This window comes from Arvicola amphibius, chromosome 1, assembly GCF_903992535.2.
Source record: "Arvicola amphibius chromosome 1, mArvAmp1.2, whole genome shotgun sequence".
Lineage (NCBI taxonomy): Eukaryota > Metazoa > Chordata > Mammalia > Rodentia > Cricetidae > Arvicola > Arvicola amphibius.
In genome coordinates this window covers 108333664-108355432 of record NC_052047.1, presented here as the reverse complement: position 1 = coordinate 108355432, position 21769 = coordinate 108333664, and the positions used below count along the sequence as shown (strand labels likewise).

The following is a 21769-nucleotide window of genomic DNA, read 5'->3' as shown; positions in this document are numbered from 1 at the left end:
AAGTAAAACAAACAAGAGTCATAATGTCCTGGAATTTATCTAACATAAAATAAATATTGGTCTTATTTCAGATAGTCACAAAGGCTATGTGGATGATAAAGTGAGTGAAAAAAAGAATAAGCAGTTGACTTTAGCACTGATTTACATAACTATATGCACAAGAAATTTCTCAAGAGCATTATTAGTTGCATACCTAAGAGACTGACATATTTTATTTGTATAAAATAAACACACAGAAACCATCATTACATACTTAATAGCAACAATCAAATCAGTTACATTACACAACATTTGAGTGATGTCATATACTACAACTTATAATTTCCAGGGCAATTTTGTCTTAGAACTGAAGATGTCATCATTACATTCCTGACATCTCATGGGAAGTATCTATGTGTGTTATCTTAGTCCTTAAAACAATGCTTTGAAATAGCTACTATTTTACTGGGAATTTATAGTTTTCAGACATTGATCCAGAAAAATTATATTCACATTCAAAATCAAATAGGAAAGTGAGATGCAGTGAATACCAACTCTTGCATTCTTCTATCAGATTTGAGAATATCTACCATTGCTCTGTAAGGCTACCATACACACAATAAGGAGGAACATATCACTGTATGCCAACAAGTGAAACAAACTTCTACATAAAGATATCAACTCCATACAATGAGTGCCTGTGTCAAAAATTGAAGAATAGCCACTAAACATACATAGTTATCTCTGGGTTTTATAGAAATAAAATATAGACTATTTTAAATTTTCATGATAGTGACTCAAAATAACTTCACTTAGTGCTATAAATGAAGAAGCTGACTTATGTTGACAGTTGTTTTCCTAGGACTCTCCTCAAAGCCCCTGGTGACGTCTTTATTCCTCAGACTATAGATGAGGGAATTCAGAGTCAGAATGACAATTGTGTAGAATGCTGATCTGATATTATCTATAGCTATACTATAAACTACCTTTGAGTTAACAATGAATATGAGCAACTATCCAAGTTTCATATGTGCAACATGACCTTGCAAAATACAGAATATTAAATCAGCAAGAAAATATGTTACACTGTTTTTTCATGCTGTTCTTCCAATTTCAACTTATTTTTCCTTTTACAATATTTTATAAATCATGTTTTAAATTGAATTATAACATTAAGTTTCCATATTTTTAATATACCTTTTAATCCTTCCCCTCCTATATTTCCCCACACTCTTTTTCTCTGCTTAAACCTGATATGGAATTCCCCTCTGTATGCTGTGAATATGTTTTCTTCCCATTGGTTAATAAAGAATCTGCTTTGGGCCTGTAGCAGGGCACAATATAGCCAGGCAAGAAATCTGATATATAGAGAGAATAGGCAGAGTCAGGGAGACACCATGTAGCCGCCTAAGGAGACACACACTACTGGAACCTTACCAGTAAATCAACAGCCTCATGTAAAAATACAAAATAATAGAAATGGGTTAATTCAATATGTAAGAGCTAGTTAATAAGAAGCCTGAGAAGTGTTGTAATTAATATAGTTTCTGTGTGAGTTTTCAGGTCTGGGCAACTGGGAATGAAAAAAATGGCCCCTGCCTACATAAACCTTCCTCCTTCCAATATTTTTTCTTTACTTTCATATCACTATGTTTTGCCATCCCCATCCTTAAGGTATGTCTCACAATGCCCCCTTTTAGAAATACTCCAGCTTAAACACATTATAAGAATTATAAGAATTTCACATAAATAAGAATTTAGAGGCTAGAATTCACATATAAGAACATACACACATATTTATATACAAAGACTATATATATGTCAATTGTTTTAATTTCTCTTTGCAGTTCTGACAATTTAACTGAAATTTTATTTGTTACATTTTTCTTTAGAGTTCAACAAAATTCTAGAGTGTATATGTACCAAATTTCCATTATCTATTAATCTATTAATGGATATCTTCAGTGATTCTATTTCCTAGTTATTGTTAATAAAATGGCAATGAAGACTTGGAAATATATTCTGATATTCATTCATTATAATTTTTATTCAGTGCTTTTAAAACTCAATTTCAATTTTTCTAATATTTAGAGTATCTAAATGGCATTACCACCTGGACATGAACCTGGTCTTTGTGTCTTTGTGTGACAAAACACCAGATTCTCTAATTCTTCTTTTAAAACAGATTCACAGAACATTTTCAAAGAAACACAAACTTCCTTCTGACCCCATTATTCTCTACCATGTGACATACTATTTATTCTAGAATTACCAGGGATATTTCATTCACACTAGAATTCTGACTTGGTGGAAGAATTCTTTACAGTTACTATTAGAACTTCCTAAAGGCTATCGTGTGATGACAGTTGTTTTCCCAGGACTCTCTTCAAAGCCCCAGTGACCTCTTTATTCCTCAGACTGTAGATGAGGGGATTCAGAGCTGGTGTGACAATTGTGTAGAAAACTGAGCTGATATTGTCTTGTTTGGGGCTGTGGAATTGACTGGGAAGAACATACATGAAGGAAGCTCCCCCATACCACATCCCAACCACAGTCAGGTGGGAAGAACAGGTGACAAGGGCTTTCTTCCTGCCCTCATTTGAGGGCATGTTGAGCACAGTGAACAGAATTAGTGAATAGGAGGCCAGGATGGTGGTAAGAGGGAGAATGAGCACTGTCACACCCATCAAATAAACCATGAATTCATATTTGGAGGTATCTGCACAGGCCAGCTTTAGCAATGGAGGGATCTCACAGAACAGGTGGTTGACCTGCCTAGATTTACAAAAGGAATACTGCATGGTGTAGATGCTATATCCTAGAGCACTGAGAGATGCCAGGATCCAAGACGTGGCTATCATGAGCCAGCAGACCTTGTGACTCAACAAGATTGTGTAGTTCAGAGGTTGACAAATGGCCACATACCTGTCATAGGCCATGAAGGCCAGAAGGAGGTCCTCTGCACTGCCCAGCATGAGTTCTAGAAACATCTGAAGAGCACAGCCGCCAAAGGAGATGGTATTGTCTTTGAGTAGAAATCAATGACAGCCTTGGGAGTGATAACTGATGTGAGGAGGAGATCCATGAGAGAGAGCTGTCCAAGGAGGAGGTACATGGGCACATGGAGCCGGGCATCCATCGTGATGACTAAGAGTAGCAGACCATTGCTGGTCAGTGCCAAAAAGTACAAGACTGTGATTGCAGCACAGAGCAGTTCAGGATAGTGAAGGGGAAGCCTAGCCAAAAACCTTGTTTTGTAAGGCGTGTCCCCCTTGGTCTAAAGGCGTGTGCCCCTTGGTCTAAAGGCGTGTCCCTCTTAGGCGTGTCCCTCTTAGGAGTGTCCCCCTTAGGCTAATATTGACTTATAAAATCTTGCGGGCCTGTGGCCTGGCTGCTCTTTGTTTTCCTGCCCTCCTCGCTGGAACCTTGGATTTGTAAGTTCCCTTTCCTTTCCTTTATTAAAACTGAATTATATATATATTAAAGCTTGTCTGGTGAATCATAACTGCCGATCGACCACGCACCTTCAGGATAGCCACTGCCATCCAGAATCCCCACCAAGATGAAGCCACTTCCCAAGGAGGAGTTCCAGAATTCCATTGTATGTGATCTTTTTAGCTGCTGAGAAATACATGGATCAGTGAACTTGTGCTAATATGAACCCAAATTTTGTGACAATAGAAGTCCCTCAGGAACCTCAATATGATTTTATATATAATATCTTTTACATTAATAAATTGCTTTGATTCTTGCTTTTTAAATTTCTCATTCTTTAATGTGTGTGTGTGTGTGTGTGTGTGTGTGTGTGTAATGAGAATTTCATTCATGAAGTTGCATTTACTTTTACTATGTATTGTCTCCCAACTCGTCCCATGCTCCCCATTCTCTGTCAAATTCATGACTTTTTAGTCTTTAACTGTTATTTTTACATATGTGTGAGTGTGTGCATATATGTACATACTTCCATGCTCATGTTTATGAATTCATGCTCAGTCTATTTAGTGTTGCTCATACATATGTGTTTTTAAGGCTCAGTTTCTTCATCAGCTCATATTTGTGGATAATGACATCGGAAATTATAATTTCTCATGTTTGTTATCTCTCTTGCTCAGTCCCTACATTTCCCACAGTCCTCAGAAATGAGTACCAAATGTTAAAAACTACACAGCATTGTATTTAAGAAAGTATTTCTATTACAGTTAAAACTTCAGAAATTATATTTGGACATCTTTCCTTTTATCAAATTATTGTATAGCTGGGAAGACACAGAAATATAACAAAGAAGATCCTCTCACAGAAAATTTGTCTGTTTGTTTCTGTAAGAATGACTAAAAGCAACTAAAGAATAGCTATTTTGTATTGTGCTCTTGCCCAATTATCCTAATCTGATGCAGCTTGTGACCCTAATGTTCCAATTTCTCTCCTGCAAGTCCACAGTGATTTTATGAGAGAGAGAGAGAGAGAGAGAGAGAGAGAGAGAGAGAGAGAGAGAGAGAGAGAGGCCATCTCTTTATTTAAATAAATTTTTTCTTAGAAATTGATGCATGGTACCCAGACTTATGGTGAAATGATAAGAGTCAGTAATCTAAAACAACAGGAGACTGTGATCTGCAAGGAACAGCAACACTAAAGCCAGTTCAGAGCATGAATTAAGCTGTGAAAGTGAAGCATCCTTGCTTCATTCAGACACACCTTGGCAAATGTATATTAACATTTCATTACCCTCCATTGGTTTCTCAGAGCTTTCAGTACCTTAACACTTGAAAGGTATGGAAGGACAATAGATCCCAAAGATCTAGGGAACTGGACAAAGTAGCTCAAATTCTTAGGGCTGGCTTTAGATTTTTTGATTAACTACAACTAAAGGCTACATATTTCAATTAAAGAAAATCAAATTCTTACCTCAGCTGGTGAGAAATTCAACTGCTTGATCACCACAGCTACAGTTAGATGCAGCTTGAAGAGAGAGGATGCATTTTTCTTCAGCAGTACTTAATTCATTTGTGTTGCTGTTAGTAGAGTATGCCCAAGTCCATCCAATATTGGGCAACTGGGCTATTATAGTCTTTCATCTCATCTGCTGATACACTCTAGATGTGGCAGTGGCTACATCCAGGAAACTAAATGTCTTTGGTTGACATTGTAAGGATCTAGAAAATGTTTTTTTCTGTTCATAAACCTAAGAATTTGTAGAAACTGCTTCCTCATAGCAGGTTGAATTTAGGGAGTATCACTAACTTTGTGGCAAATTTTAAATTATCATTTGGTTCAGATGTTCAGGCTTCTTTAGTCATGATACTGTCTGGGAAGACAGATCAAAGTTTCAAGAAGAAAATAGAAATCAGATGTCCAAAAAATGAAGTTGAGGCTCAAGTAAATGTACTTAGGACAAGGGTAAGCTAGAGGCTTTTCAGGGAGACTTTTCTTTGTCTTCTGGGCCCATGACCCTTTCTTTTCTTTCTCCTATGTCTATTCTCAGAGGAGTTTACTCCCCAAAATAAATGCCCTCCCCTTGAAATCCTGGTCTAGGAAATAGAAGTTAATGAAGTCCCTTGGGTGTGTTTCTTGGCTTTCCTTTGAGAAGTTCTTCTCTCAATAAATGAGCTCTGAGGCCTTTCTTTTTCCTTGAATACAGAATATGACTTCTTTAAGCTTCCAAGTACTGAGATTATAGGAACATAATACTTCTCTTGTCTGTATTTCTTTGAAACCCTAAAGGAAACATTGACAATTAATGTTTCCATTTATAGTTGAGTAGACCTGTAGGGATTCCCTTGTAGTCAGCTTTCTAGCTGAGAGAGAAGGCTAGATTCTCAGTTTTTTGTGGTATGCTTCTTCCTTTATTAATGTCTTCTTTGGATGATTTCCAATACCCATGGTTATTCCTTTGGCATCTGTAGATATGAGAATCTCCATTGGCATCTGGCTACTTTGAAACTTTTCCATGTTTGTTTATGTCTTGCTGTCATTTGTGGTGATTGAAAATAGAACTTGATTGTCCAAGTATTAAGTGGAAAAATAAAGAGAAATCTATAAGGTGTAAAGGGATGATAGTAACTAAAACCTTTTTAATGCTCCCAGATATTAAAGATAGGCTGTTCATTACATAAATACACTTAGATGACAATGGTCTATCATTGGCAGATATAGGTGAGGAAGGGATGTGGTTTTAAATAAATGCTGAGGAAATAAACCTGTGCACATAGACACTATGGGCACAGCTTTACTGTCTTCAGTGAATGAAAAGAAATTAAAAGAAAAGAAAATAACTTCCAAATGTTCCCAATAAAATAATTTTAGTAAGAAGAAAATTGATTTCTAAAGGACATATGATACACAAAGAGCCTGCCACACCCACATTCAGAGGGCTTAGTTTGGTATTATGCAAGTTCCACAACTGTCATTCTGGAGCCAGTGAGCTCTCACTTGCTTGGTTCAGCTGTTTCTGTGGGTTTTCCTGTCATGGTCTTATTTTCTTTGCTCATAATATAGTTCCTCCTTCTTTATCCCTGGATTCCCAGAGCTTGGTGCAGTGCTTAGCTGTGGATCTCTGCATGTGCTTCCATCAGTTACTTGATGAAGGTTCCTGTTTGTCTTTCTGTGTCTAAGTTACCTCACTCGATATTTCTCCTAGTTCCATCCATTTGCCTGCAAATTTCAATAAGACATTGTTTTTTTTTTCCACTGTGAAGTACTCCATTATATAAATGTACCATATTTTCTTTATCCATTTTTTGGTTGAGGCATTTATTCTGTTTCCAGGATCTGGCTATAAAAATAGTGCAATCATAAGGCTTTTATATTAGGGGCATAGATATTCAGGATTGAGACTTCATTCTGATGGATTTTTCCTGTTATGAGTATAAAATGTCCCTTTCCATCTCTTCTGATTGATTTTAGTTTGAAGTCAACTTTGTTAGAAATTAGTATGGCCACACCCGCTTGTCCCTTAGGTCCATTTGCTTGATAAATCTTTTCCCAACTCTTTACTCTGAGTAGATGGTGTGGAGGGGGGAGGAAGAGGTAATTGGGAGGCAGGGAGGAGGCAGAAATTTTTTTTTCTCATGGTTTATTTTTTTTATATTTAAAAATTTCCATCTCCTTCCCTCCTCCTCCCCCCTCCCTCCCCTCCTTCTCCCCCTTCCCTCCCCTCCTTCTCCCCCTTCCCTCCACTCCCCTCCACCCATACCTCCCCTCCCTCCCTCTCAAGGCCAAGGAGCCATCAGGGTTCCCCACTCTATGCTAAGACCAAGGTCCTCCCAACTCCCCCCAGGTCCAGGAAGGTGATCGACCAAGCTGAGAAGGCTCCCACAGAGCCCGTCCATGAAGAAGAAGTCCATGAAGAGCCCAGAGCCATTGTCCTTTGCTTCTGTCAGCCCCCGCTGTTGGCCACACTCAGAGAGACGGGATTGGTCGCATGATCCATCAGTCCCATTTCAACTGGAGTTGGTGATCTCCCATTAGTTCTGTCCCACCGTTTCCATGAGTGAATGCACCCCTCTCGTTCCTGACTTTCTCCCTCATGTTCTCGCTCCTTCTGCTCCTCATCGGGACCTTGGGAGCTCAGTCCAGTGCTCCAATGTGGGGCTCAGTCACCTTCCCCATCTGTCGCCAGCTGGAGGTTCCCTCACGGTCCTGACTTTCTTTCTCATGTTCTCTCTCCTTCTGCTCCTCATCAGGACCTTGGGAGCTCAGTCCGGTGCTCCAAGGTGGGGCTCTGTCATTTTCTTCATCTATCGTCAGGTGGAGGTTCTATGGTGATATGCAAGAAATTCATCAGTATGGCTATAGGAACTGGCCTTTTCAGGCTCCCTCTCCTCAGCTGCCCAAGGAACTAACTGGGGGCGTCTCCCTGGAAACCTGGGAACCCCTCTAGGGTCAAGTCTCTTGACAACCCTCAGGTAGCCCCTTAAATTAAGATATATGCTTCCCTGCTCTCATATCCACCCTTCCTATATCCCAAGCATCCCATTCCTCCGAGCTCCCCCGCTCTCCCCTTCACACTTTTCTCTCCCCATCTTCCCTTGGCCCAGTCTTGCCCAACCCTCAAGTTCCCAATTTTGCCTGGCGATCGTGTGTACTTCCAATGTCCAGGAGGATTACTATATCTTTTTTGGGAGTTCACCTTCTTATTATCTTCTCAAGGATCCCAAATTTATAGGCTCGATGTCCTTTAATTATGGCTAGAAACCGATTATGAGTGAGTACATCCCATGTTCATCTTTATGGTTCTGGGTTACCTCACTCAGAATAGTGTTTTCTATTTCCATCCATTTGCCTGCAAAATTCAAGATGTCATTGTTTTTTACCGCTGAGTAGTATTCTAGCATGTATATATTCCACAGTTTCTTCATCCATTCTTCCACTGAAGGGCATCTAGGCTGTCTCCAGGATCTGGCTATTACAAATAATGCTGCTATGAACATAGATGAGCATATGCTTTTGTTGTATGATTGGGCATCTCTTGGGTAGATTCCCAATAGTGGAATTGCTGGGTCCTGGGGTAGGTTGATCCCGAATTTCCTGAGAAACCGCCACACTGCTTTCCAAAGTGGTTGCACAAGTTTGCATTCCCACCAGCAATGGATGAGTGTGCCCCTTACCCCACAACCTCTCCAGCAAAGGTTATTATTGGTGTTTTGGATTTTAGCCAATCTGACAGGTGTAAGATGATATCTCAAAGTTGTTTTGATTTGCATTTCCCTGATAGCTAGGGAGGTTGAGCATGACCTTAAGTGTCTTTTGGCCATTCGAACTTCTTCTGTTGAGAATTCTCTGTTCAGTTCAGCGCCCCATTTTTTAATTGGGTTAATTGGCATTTTACCGTCTAGTCTCTTGAGTTCCTTATATATTTTAGAGATCAGACCTTTGTCAGTTGCAGGGTTGGTGAAGATCTTTTCCCAGTCAGTAGGCTGCCTTTGGGTCTTAGTGACAATGTCCTTTGCTTTACAGAAGCTGCTCAACTTCAGGAGGTCCCATTTATTCAATGTTGCCCTTAAAGTCTGTGCAGCTGGGGTTATGCATAGGAAATGGTTCCCTGTGCCTATTTGTTGTAGAGTACTTCCCACTTTCTCCTCTATCAAGCTCAATGTGTTCAAATTAATATTGAGGTCTTTAATCCATTTGGACTTGAGTTTTGTGCATGGTGATAGACACGGATCTACTTTCATTCTTCTACAGGTTGAGATCCAGTTATGCCAGCACCATTTGTTGAAGATGCCCTCTTTCTTCCATTGTGTACTTTTGGCTCTTTATCAAAAATCAGGTGTTCATAGGTTTGTGGTTTAAGATCCGGGTCTTCTATACGATTCCATTGGTCAACTTCTCTGTTTTTATGCCAATACCAAGCCGTTTTCAATACTGTAGCTTTGTAATAGAGTTTGAAGTCAGGGATGGTAATGCCTCCAGAAGAACCCTTATTGTATAAGATTTTTTTGGCTATCCTGGGTTTCTTGTTTTTCCATATGAAGTTGATTATTGTCCTCTCAATCTCTGTGAAGAATTTTAATGGGACCTTGATTGGGATTGCATTGAATCTATAGATTGCTTTTGGTAGAATTGCCATTTTTACTATGTTGATCCTCCCAATCCACGAGCAGGGGAGATCCTTCCATTTTCTGGTATCCTCTTCAATTTCTTTCTTCAAAGACTTAAAGTTCTTGTTAAATAAATCCTTCACTTCCTTGGTTAGAGATACTCCCAGATATCTTATGTTATTTGTGGCTATTGTGAAAGGTGATACTTCTCTGATTTCCCTCTCTGCTTCCTTATCCTTTGTGTATAGGAGGGCGACTGATTTTTTGGAGTTGATCTTGTATCCTGCCACGTTACTGAAGGAGTTTATCAGCTGTAGGAGTTCTTTGGTGGAGTTTTTGGGGTCGCTTATGTATACTATCATATCATCTGCAAGTAATGAAAGTTTAACTTCTTCCTTTCCAAATGGAATCCCCTTGATTCCCTTATGTTGTCTTATTGCTATTGCTAGAACTTCAAGCACTCTATTGAAGAGATAAGGAGAGAGTGGACAGCCTTGTGTGTTCCTGAATTTAGTGGGATAGCCTTGAGTTTTTCTCCGTTTAAGTTGATGTTAGCTGTCGGCTTGCTGTAAATAGCTTTTATTATATTTAGGAATGACCCTTATATCCCTAATCTCTCCAAGACCTTTATCATAAAAGGGTGCTGAATTTTGTCAAATGCTTTTTCAGCATCTAATGAGATGACCATATGGTTTTTATCCTTCAGTTTGTTTATATGATGGATTACATTAATAGATTTTCGTATGTTGAACCAGCCCTGCATCTCTGGGATGAAGCCTACTTGATCGTAATGGATAATTTTTCTAATGTGTTCTTGGATTCGGTTTGCCAGTATTTTATTGAGAATTTTTGCGTCAATGTTCATGAGTGAGATTGGCCTGTAATTCTCTTTCTTGGTTGAGTCTTTGTGTGGTTTAGGTATCAGGGTAACTGTAGCTTCATAGAAGGAATTTGGCAGTGACTCTTGTGTTTCTATATTATGAAATACCTTAAGGAGTATAGGTATTAGGTCTTCTTGGAAGTTCTGGTAGAATTCCGCATTGAAACCATCTGGTCCTGGGCTCTTTTTGGTAGGGAGGTTTCTGATAACAGTTTCTAATTCTTCGCGACTAACAGGACGATTTAGAGCATTTACCTGGTCGTGGTTTAACTTTGGTATGTGGTATTTATCTAAAAAACTGTCCATTTCTTTTACATTTTCCAATTTTGTGGCATACAGGCTTTTGTAGTAAGATCTAATGAATTTCTGAATTTCCTCTGTGTCTGTGGTTATGTCCCCCCTTTCATTTCTGATCTTGTTAATTTGCGTGTTCTCCCTCTGCCGTTTGATTAGTTTGGCTAAGGGTTTGTCAATCTTGTTGATTTTCTCCAAGAACCAGCTTCTTGTTTCATTGATTCTTTGGATTGTTTTCTGTGTTTCTATTTTGTTGATTTCTGCCCTCAATTTGATTATTTCCAGTCTTCTACTTCTCCTAGGTGAGTCTGCTTCTTTTTTTTCCAGAGCTTTCAGGTGTGCTGTTAAGTCACCAATGAGCGCTTTCTCCGTTTTCTTTAAGTGCGCACCTAGTGCTATGAACTTTCCTCTTATCACTGCTTTCATTGTGTCCCATAGGTTTGAGTGTGTTGTGTCTTTGTTTTCATTAAATTCAAGAAAGACTTTAATTTCTTTCTGTATTTCTTCCTTGACCCAGGTGTGGGTCAGTAGTTGACTGCTCAGTTTCCATGAGTTTGTGGGTTTTCTGGGGGTAGCATTGTTGTTGAATTCTAATTTTAATCCATGGTGATCCGATAAGACACAGGTGGTTACTAATATTTTTTTGTAACTGTGGAAGTTTGCTTTGTTACCAAGTATATGGTCAATTTTCGAAAAGGTTCCATGAGCCGCAGAGAAGAAGGTATATTCTTTCCTATTTGGGTGGAATGTTCTATAGATGTCTGTTAAGTCCATTTGGTTCATTACCTCCATTAAGTCTTTCAATTCTCTGTTAGGGTTCTGTCTGATTGACCTGTCTATTGGTGAGAGAGGAGTGTTGAAGTCTCCTACTATTAGTGTGTGTGGTTTGATGGCTGCCTTGAGTTCTAGAAGTGTTTCTTTTACATAAGCGGGAGCTTTTATATTAGGGGCATAGATATTCAGGATTGAGACTTCATTCTGATGGATTTTTCCTGTTATGAGTATAAAGTGTCCCTTTCCATCTCTTCTGATTGACTTTAGTTTGAAGTCAACTTTGTTGGAAATTAGTATGGCCACACCCGCTTGTTTCTTAGGGCCATTTGCTTGATAAACCTTTTTGCAACCCTTTACTCTGAGTAGATGTCTGTCTTTGTGGTTGAGGTGTGTTTCTTGTAAACAGCAAAATGTTGGATTCTGTTTTCGTATCCAGTCTCTTAGCCTGTGCCTTTTTATAGGTGAATTGAGTCCATTGATATTAAGTGATATTAATGACCAGTGGTTGTTAACTTCAGTCATTTTTAGTAGTAGAGTTTGTGTGTTTCCCTTCTTCTAGTTGTGCTGGTGAAGGGTCGCTAGATGCCTGAGTTATTGTTGGCGTTGTTGGACTCCTTGGTTTGTGATTTTCCTTCTATTACTTTCTGCAAGGCTGGATTTGTGGCTGCGTATTGTTTAAATCTGTTTTTGTCCTGGAATATCTTGTTTTCTCCATCAATGGTGAATGCAAGCTTTGCTGGGTATAATAGTCTAGGCTTGCATCCATGTTCCCTAAGTGTCTGTAGCACATCTATCCAAGCTCTTCTGGCTTTCATGGTTTCCATTGAGAAATCAGGTGTAATTCTGATAGGTTTCCCTTTATATGTTACTTGACCTTTTTCCTTTGCAGCTCTTAATATCTGTTCTTTATTCTATATGTTTTGTGTTTTGCTTATTATATGGCGTGGGGATGCTTTCTTTTGATCCAGTCTATTTGGTGTTCTGTAGGCTTCTTGTACCTTCATAGGAACATCCTTCTTTAGGTTGGGGAAGTTTTCTTCTATAATTTTGTTGAATATGTTTTCTGGGCCTTTGAGTTGTAATTCTTCTCCTTCTTCTACCCCAATTATTCTTAGGTTTGGTCTTTTCATGGTGTCCCAGGTTTCTTGAATGTTTTGTGTGAAGAATTTGTTAGATTTGTTTAGTTCTTTAATCTGTGAGTTTATTTCCTCTATAGTATCTTCAGAGTCCGAGATTCTTACTTCCATCTCTTGTATTCGGTTGGAAATACTTGTCTCTGAAGTTTCTGTTCGTTTACTCAGAGTTTCCATTTCCAGTCGTCCCTCAGATTGTGTTTTTTTCAATACCTCTATTTCATTTATCAGGTCTTGTACTGTTTCCCTTACCTGTTTGATTGCTTTTTCTTGTTTTTCTTGTTTTTCTTGGGTATCTTTGAGAGATTTATTTATTTCGTCTACCTTTTTGTTTGTCATCTCCATTTCTTTATGGCAGTTTTTTACCTCCTGTTTAAGGTCCTCTATTATTTTCATAAAGTACTGTTTAATGTCAGTTTCTTCTATATCTTCTGGGGTAGGGTGTTCAATTCTTGTTGTTTCGGGATGTCTGGCTTGTGGTGATGTCATGTTGCCTTTCATGTTGTTGGAGGAGCTCCTGCATTGGCGCCTGCCCATCTCTTCCTTCAAAAGGAGCGCGGAGGTGTTTGGTGTCCTAGACCAATAATTGCTGTGACTGAAACTGGTTGGATCTCCCCAGTGCCAGAGGAGGACCTATTCTTTGAGTCACAATCTGAAGAAGCCCACACTCCCTTGCAGGAATCCTCAGACCTGCCTGGAGGCCAGGGTCTGACTCCTCTGGGTGGGTGGCCTTAGAACAGGAGCAGGACACCTGAGAACACTAGGGAAAGCTTGGGAGACACACAGGGAAGGGAGAAACCGACACCAGCCTGCAGAGGGAAGTGGGGGTAGGGGGTCTGTGCTCTCTTCCAGGGCAGGTTGCCCCAGGGTCCTCATTCACTCACCAGTTCATATGGAATGTCAGGGCACAGGATCAGGGATTCCAGGCAGCCCAGGGTCGCAGCCCAGACCAAAGGGCCAAGGTGGGGGCAGGGCAGGATGGAATACCACACAGCGAACCTGGCAGCACAATCTGAAGGAGCCCGCACCCCTCCACAGGAATCCTCAGACCTGCCTGGAGGCCAGAGTCTGACCCCTTTGGGTGGATGGCCTTAGAACTGGAGCAGGACACCCCAAAGAATGATGGATCCTCTGGCAGACTGTCAGGTCCCCTTGCAGGCCAAGCAGCTCTCAGACAAAGGCCTACCTTGCCCCGGGCAGTCAAATGAAGGAGGGGACCTCCTACTGGCCTGGGTGCACTCAATTCCAGGTCCCCAGAGCCCAAACAGGCTGAGCTGTGGGATTTTGTGGCCCCAAAGACGGGAGGATGAGGCAGGGGGAGGGGGGGAGGATTCTGGGTGCAAGCTGGGAAGGGACAGGGAGAGAGAGGCGGTATCCGGGGAGAATAACCCCTGCAGGAAGAGCAGGAAGTGTGCTGGTGGCAGGGGGAGTTGTGGAGAGTCGGTGGTCCCTCTCTGGGCAGCTGCTGCGGTTCGGGCACTCACTCCTCACTCACCCCAAAGAATGATGGATCCTCCTGCAGACTGTCAGGTCCCCTTGCAGGCCAAGCAGCTCTCAGACAAAGGCCTACCTTGCTCCGGGCAGTCAAATGAAGGAGGGGACCTCCCACCGGCCTGGGTGCACTCAATTCCAGGTCCCCAGAGCCCAAACAGGCTGGGCTGTGGGATTTTGTGGCCCCCGAGGCAGAAATTTTTAAGAAAAAAAGAAGCCACGATCTTCAAACAAGGAGCTAGGATACCCTGACAGCAAAACTGTGCCCTCTGACCTCAATTTCACAAGGATGAACAGGCCAAACTGGGAATGACTTGGGAAAACAGTGAATTCATTGCCCATTCAACCAGGACTAGCGAATGTTGTCACCCATAGGACCTATTAAATATTTTTATTGAAAAAATAGTGCAATCATCTCTTTCTTTCGGTGAGGAAAATTTTACTCAAATATTTTGTTGAACATGTTTTTTTGGACCTTTAATGGGGAATTTTTCTCCTTTATTCCTATTATTCTTAAGTTAGAACTTTCCATAGTAGTTCCAGATCCTGGATGTTTTGTGCCAGGAATATTTTCAGATTTAACATTTTCTTTGGCTGATGTATTTATGTCTCCTATCTTAACTCCAATGCATGAAATTCAATAATCTATCGCCTGTATTCTGTTGGTGAAGCTTGCCTCTGTCATTCCTGTTCTCATATCTAGATATTTTTATTTTCAGAATTGCTTCTATTTCTGTTTTCAGACCTTAAACAGTTCTATTCATTTCTCTCAGCTGTTTATTCTGTCTTAGATTTCATTATGGATTTTTTTCATTTCTTCCAATTGTTGTTTTGCTTTCTTGACTTTCTTTGGTGTATTTTTTTAATAATTCCAATTGTCATGCTTTCTGAACTTCTACAGGGGATTTCTTAATTTATCTATTAAGAAACTATCATCTCCATATAGTTGGTTTTAAGGTCTTTTTCTTGTGTTTCAGCTATGTTGCAATACTCAGGGCCTGCTGTGATAGAACAGCTGGGTTATGGTGGAACCATGTTGCCCTTGCTATTATTGATTGTTTCTTCATATTATGGTCTAGGCATCTGGGTTTGGGGTTATTATAGATCTTGATACTGATTTCTGGATTTTTCTTTGATTGGCTGGTCTTCTGTTAATTGATTTCTATTTTTTGTCTGGATTTTCAGGGAGTGTGTTTTCTGTATGCTGCCTGTTTTACTTGTCTGTTCATCTGATGTGTTCAAGGGGAAAGCTTCCATGTGTTGAAGACTGAGAGGAAATAACACAGGAGTGGGATGGTTTGTGGGATCCATAGTGGGCATGGACAAGGGTAAGGAGGGCCTGGAAATGGCATTCTGTTGAAACACTACAAATTCTCTGATAACTGGATCTGGGGTACCAGGAGTATACTTTGGCAGCATGCATGGTCTTCAGGCAGGAATGGCCTATGGTTGAGCAGAAGGTGTCTGCTCTCATTTGGCCCTGGGACACAGATATGAAGGTTGAATAGAAACAAGGGGTGGTATGATCTGTGTGATTCAAGTGTGCATGCATGGGGGTTAGTGGAGTCTGTCGCTGGTGTTCTGTTGGAGTGCCAGGGATGACTTTGAGAATTCAGAGGGCAGAGAAACTACTTGATCAGCATACATGATCTTCTAGGCTCAAAGTAGGTTTAATTTGCATTTTCCTGATGGTTAAGGATGTTGAACATTTGGGGAAATATTTCTCAGTTACTTGTATTTCTTTGTTTGAGAACTCTATTTTCTTCTATGCCTCAATTATAACTAAATTGTTTGCTTTCTTAGTGTTGTTTACTGTTTGTTTTTGCTTCATTTGTATTTACTAATTACACCTTTATCAGAGATACAGCCGGTAAAGATGTGTTCTGATTTTTGTAGACTGCTGCTTCACTCTAATGATGCTGACTTTAGTCCCACAGGTTTTTAGTTTCACGAGCTCCCATTTATTGTTTATCTTAATTACTGCTTTACTGGGATCCTGTTAAGAAACTCCTTTCCTGTGTCTATAAACTGCTGTGTCTTCCTAAATTCTTAAGATTCAGAGAGTTGGGTTAATTTTAAATCCTTCTTCCATTATGATTTGATTTTTATTTAGGGTGAGAGAAATATCTATTTTCATTCTTCTACATGACATTATTCAGTCGGACTGGAACCATTTATGGAAGATTCTGTTATTTTTCTAATTAATGTTGTTAAACTTTTTGTCTTAATGAGGTGGCTGTAGCTGTATGGGTTTATATGTGGCTCATGAATTCTACTTCTCTCATAAATGTGTCTGGTTTTATGCCAGAATTATGCTATTTTTATTATTGTATCTTTGTCTCCTGTAACATGAAATCAGGAATAGTGGTATCTTTCACAAATTTTACTATTTAGAATTGTTTATATTATCAAGTTATTTTATTTTCATGTAAATTTCATAATTATTTTTTCCATCTTTGTGAATAATAGCATTGGAATTACTGTGAAGATTTTTATTGATTCTGAATATTGTTTCTGTGTGGTTACATTCTCTTACTGTAAGGTGGTACATCTGTCCTTGATGGTGGAGTGTGTTCCTTATAAACTTTTGGTTGATGGATCCCTGTAAGCAGAGGCTGCCCATTCATTTCCTGACTCCTCAGATAAAAAAAAAAACACACAAAACTATATTAATTTCAACACTCTTTGGACAAAGAATCAGGAATATTTCTAGCTAACTCTTATATCTTAAACTCATTTACATTAACCTATGTGTCTCCAAGAGACGATGGCTTACAGGTAGAGTTTCCAGCTGTTTCTGTCTCTTTTAGCAGCTATAGGGCATCTCCTTGACTCTGCCTGCTCTCTGTGTCTGTGTTTGGATTTCCTGGTTTGCTTTTACTCTGCTCAGATATTGACTGAAACAGTTTTATTTATCAACCAATAAAAGCAACACATATACAGAAGGACATCCCACACCAAATCCTATTTTATAATTTAATCTATTAGTCTGTATGTTTTTAATTGGGGAATTAAGACCATAATATCAAGCTATTACTGAACAGTACATATAAATTGCTATTATTTTTGTGAAGTGTTTCTTTCAGACATATTTTGATTAACTATTTTGTTGTTATTTATTCCCTGAGTTCATTTGCATATGATTAACCTATTCAGACTGAAATATTCCTTCTTTCTCTGTATAGCTGGCTTGGCAGACATAAATTCCCTAAATTTGCTATTATTATGATATAGTTGGTGTGGGAGGTCCTTCTGTCTATGTGTTGATTTTATTGGTTAATTAATAAAGAAAAATGGCTTGGCCGATAGCATAGGAGAGGAAGGGCTGAATTAGGAAGATGCCATAGAACCCTGCCAAAGACAGATGCCAGAACTTTAGCCAATGGGCTTGCAGTGAGCAAGGTGCCTATGGCACAGTAAAAATTGTGAGCCTTCTTTAAAAACAAAACAAACAAAACAAAACCCCAAAAAACAAAAGAACCCGGAAACTTCTTGGTTTGCCAGCAAAAATGACTCTGGCTTTTTTGGGAGGTTTGGCTATTGAGCATTTAAATGGGGTTTGTGGACAGTGGGTTACCAGTTACTTGGTGGCAGCATAGGCCAATTGGTTATCAGAGTGGAGGTGGTGACAATGGCACCTACCCAGCAATCTCAGGCACAAACAGACTTCTACCATGTTGGACTGGGGAGGGCAAGCAGGAAGTACTGTATATACCCTAGTAATGCAATGACTTAAGTTTTTAAGAAGCACTTAACATTTTAAAAAGCACTCCAGGAGACCCCTTCCCCCAACTCCTGCTGCAGGCTTGTCTTTGTTTCTCACGTCCCTACCTCTCCCAAGTCTTCCCTAGTGTATTCAAGTGTCCTGCTCCTGTACTAAGGCCATCCAACCAAAGGGGTGAGAGTCTGGCCTCCAAGCAGGTCTGAGGATTCCTGCAAGGGAGTGCGGGCTCCTACAGATTGTGCCACAAGGAATAGCTCCTGCTCTGGCACTGAGGAGATCCAACCAGATTTGGTCACAGCAAAGATTGGTCTAAGACACCAAGCATCTCCTGGCTCCATTTGAAGGAAGAGATGGGCAGGCACCAATGCAAGAACTCCTCCAACAACATGAAAGGCAACATGACATCACCAGAATCCAGGCATCCCGAAACAACAAGAATTGAACACCCTACCCCAGAAGATATAGAAGAAACCGACCTTAAACAGTACTTTATGAAAATAATAGAGGACCTTAAACAGGAGGTAAAAAAAAAACTGCCATAAGGAAATGGAGATGACAAACAAAAAGGTAGATGAAATAAATAAATCTCTCAAAGATACCCAAGAAAAACAAGAAAAAGCAATCAAACAGGTAAGAGAAACAATACAAGACCTGAAAAATGAAATGGAGGTAATGAAGAAAACACAATCTGAGGGAAGACTGGAAATGGAAATTCTGAGTAAACGAACAGAAACTTCAGAGACAAGTATTTCCAACCGAATACAAGAAATGGAAGAAAGAATCTAGGACTCTGAAGATACTATAGAGGAAATAAATTCACAGATTAAAGAACAAAACATATCTAACAAATTCTTAACACAAAATATCCAGGAAATCTGGGACACCATGAAAAGACCAAACCTAAGAATAATTGGGGTAGAAGAAGGAGAAGAATTACAGTGCAAAGGCCCAGAAAACATATTCAACAAAATTATAGAAGAAAACTTCCCCAACCTAAAGAAGGATGTTCCTATGAAGGTACAAGAAGCCTACAGAACACCAAATAGAATGGATCAAAGAAAAGCATTCCCATGCCATATAATAATCAAAACACAAAACATACAGAATAAAGAACAGATATTAAGAGCTGCAAAGGAAAAAGGTCAAGTAACATATAAAGTGAAACCTATCCGAATTACACCTGATTTCTCAATGGAAACCATGAAAGCCAGAAGAGCTTGGATAGATGTGCTACAGGAACTAAGGGAACATGAATGCAAGCCTAGACTACTATACCCAGCAAAGCGTGAATTCACCATCGATGGAGAAAACAAGATATTCCAGGACAAAAACAGATTTAAACAATACGCAGCCACAAATCCAGCCTTGCAGAAAGTAATAGAAGGAAAATCACTAACCAAGGAGTCCAACAATGCCCACAATAACTCAGACATCTAGCGACCTTTAACCAGGACAACTCAAAGAAGGGTAACACACAAACTCTACTACCAGAAAAAAAGATGAACAAAGTTAACAACCACTGGTCATTAATATCACTGAATATCAATGGACTCAATTCACCTATAAAAAGGCATAGGCTAAGAGATTGGATATGAAAACAGAATCCAACATTCTGCTGTTTACAAGAAACACACCTCAACCACAAAGACAGACATCTACTCAGAGTAAAGGGTTGCAAAAAGGTTTATCAAGCAAATGGTCCTAAGAAACAAATGGGTGTGGCCATACTAATTTCTAACAAAGTTGACTTCAAACTAAAATCAATCAGAAGAGATGGAAAGGGACACTTTATACTCATAACAGGAAAAATCCATCAGAATGAAGTCTCAATCCTGAATATCTATGCCCCTAATATAAAAGCACCCACTTATGTAAAAGAAAAATTACTAGAACTTAAAGCAGCCATCAAACCACACACACTAATAGTAGGAGACTTCAACACTCCTCTCTCACCAATGGACAGGCCAATCAGACAGAAACCTAACAGAGAATTAAAAGTCATAATGGAGGTAATGAACCAACTGGACTTAACAGACATCTATAGAACATGCCACCAAAATAGAAAAGAATATACCTTCTTCTCTGTGGCTCATGGAACCTTTTCGAAAAATGACCATATACTTGGTAACAAAGCAAACTTCCACAGTTACAAAAAAATATTAGTAACCACCTGTGTCTTATCAGATCACCATGGATTAAAATTAGAATTCAACAACAATGCTACCCCCAGAAAGCCTACAAACTCATGCAAACTGAACAGTCAACTACTGAACCACACCTGGGTCAAGGAAGAAAGAAGGAAAGAACATTGAGCCTATAATTTGTGATCCTTGAGAATACAATAAGAAGGTGAAACCACAGAAAAACATATAGTTATCCTCCTGGATATTGGAAGCAGACAAGTTTGCTGTGCAAAAATTGGGATCTTGTGGTTGGGGTGGGTTGGAGGCAAGGGGAGATGGGGAGAGCAAAGCATGAAGGGCAGGATAGGGAGAGCTTGGGGGAATTTGATGCTTGGGATATAGGAAGGGTGGATATGGGAACAGGGAAGCATATATCCTAATTAAGGGAGCCATTTTAGGATTATTAAGAGACTTGACTCTAGAGGGGTTCTCAGGTATCCAGGGAGATGCCCCCAGCTAGTTCCGTGGGCAGCTGAGGAGAGGGAGTCGGAAAAGGCCAGATCCTATAGCCATACTGATGATTATCTTGCATATCACCATAGATTCTTCATCTGCCAATGGATCAAGCTAGAAACAGAGCCCCACATTGGAGCACCATACTGAGTTCCCAAGGTCCTGACGAGGAGCAGAAGGAGGGAGAATATGAGAAAGAAAGTCAGGACCGTGAGGGAACCTTCATCTGGCGATGGATGGAGATAAAGACAGAGCCACACATTGGTGCACCAAACTGAGCGCCCAAGGTCCAAATGAGAAGCAGAAGGAAGGAAAACATGAGCAAGGAAGTCTGGACTTCGAGGAGTGCTCCCACCCACTGAGCTGGTGGGGCTGATCCATTTTGAGCTTACCAAGCCCAGCTGGACTGGGACTGAAAAAGCATGAGATAAAACCAGTCTCCCTGAACATGGCAGACAATGAGGGCTGCTGAGAAGCCAAGGACAATGACACTGGATTTGGACCCTACTACACATACTGGCTTTGGGGGTCCTGGCCTGTTTGGATGCTCACCTTTCTAGACCTGGATCGAGGGCGTAGGAACTTTGACTTCCCACAGGGCAGGGAACCCTTACTGCTCTGTGGACAGGAGAGGGAGGGGGAGTGGAGGAGGGAGGGGGGTAATTGGGAGGTGGGGATGAGGCGGAAAAATAATAAAAAAAAAGAAAAAAAGAACCTTAGTCATATCGATGAACAATCTCCCTTCATGACTTCCTTTTCAGCCCCACCTCTTACTTATTACATTGGTCATTCATGTTTTGCATATGAATTTTGGGGATACATCCATAGTATAGCAGATTGTATTTCAGATATTTTCTTAATGATTAGAGACTGTAAACTTTAATCTGTGTAAAGCTGCTAGATTAGAAAAAACTAGTTTTGGAGTTTGATCCAAGCACAGAGTCTAGCCCCATCATTTCATTTACAAACTGAATTGTTTTTCATAACTGTAAAACAGTGATGAGAACTGTATGGTTAATGAGGTTTTAAGTCATTTAACAGTAGTTCTTGTAAAGTGCATATTTAGCTAACACACTTGGTGAGCATTAGGCACTCAGGAGCATATCACCAGAGCTTGGAATCTTGGTGGTGGTTCTTATACAACTTGGCACATAAGCATTGTCTGACTTGCATTTAAATTATGTTCTAAATGACATAGTAGTAAACAGATGAGATAGTATATGTGGGTATCTCATTGACCATTGCAAATAATAGATGACTTGCTTCAAGCTTTCCTTTTTAGAAATTAAGTTCTTCCCATTAATGAAGCTCAGGTAGCAAGT

General features: G+C 39.9%; 1 pseudogene; it reads right to left on the bottom strand.

Moving 5' to 3' along the window:
- Positions 1-2321: 2321 nt before the first annotated feature.
- LOC119821670 lies at positions 2322-3579 on the bottom strand (annotated as a pseudogene).
- Positions 3580-21769: the final 18190 nt, after the last annotated feature.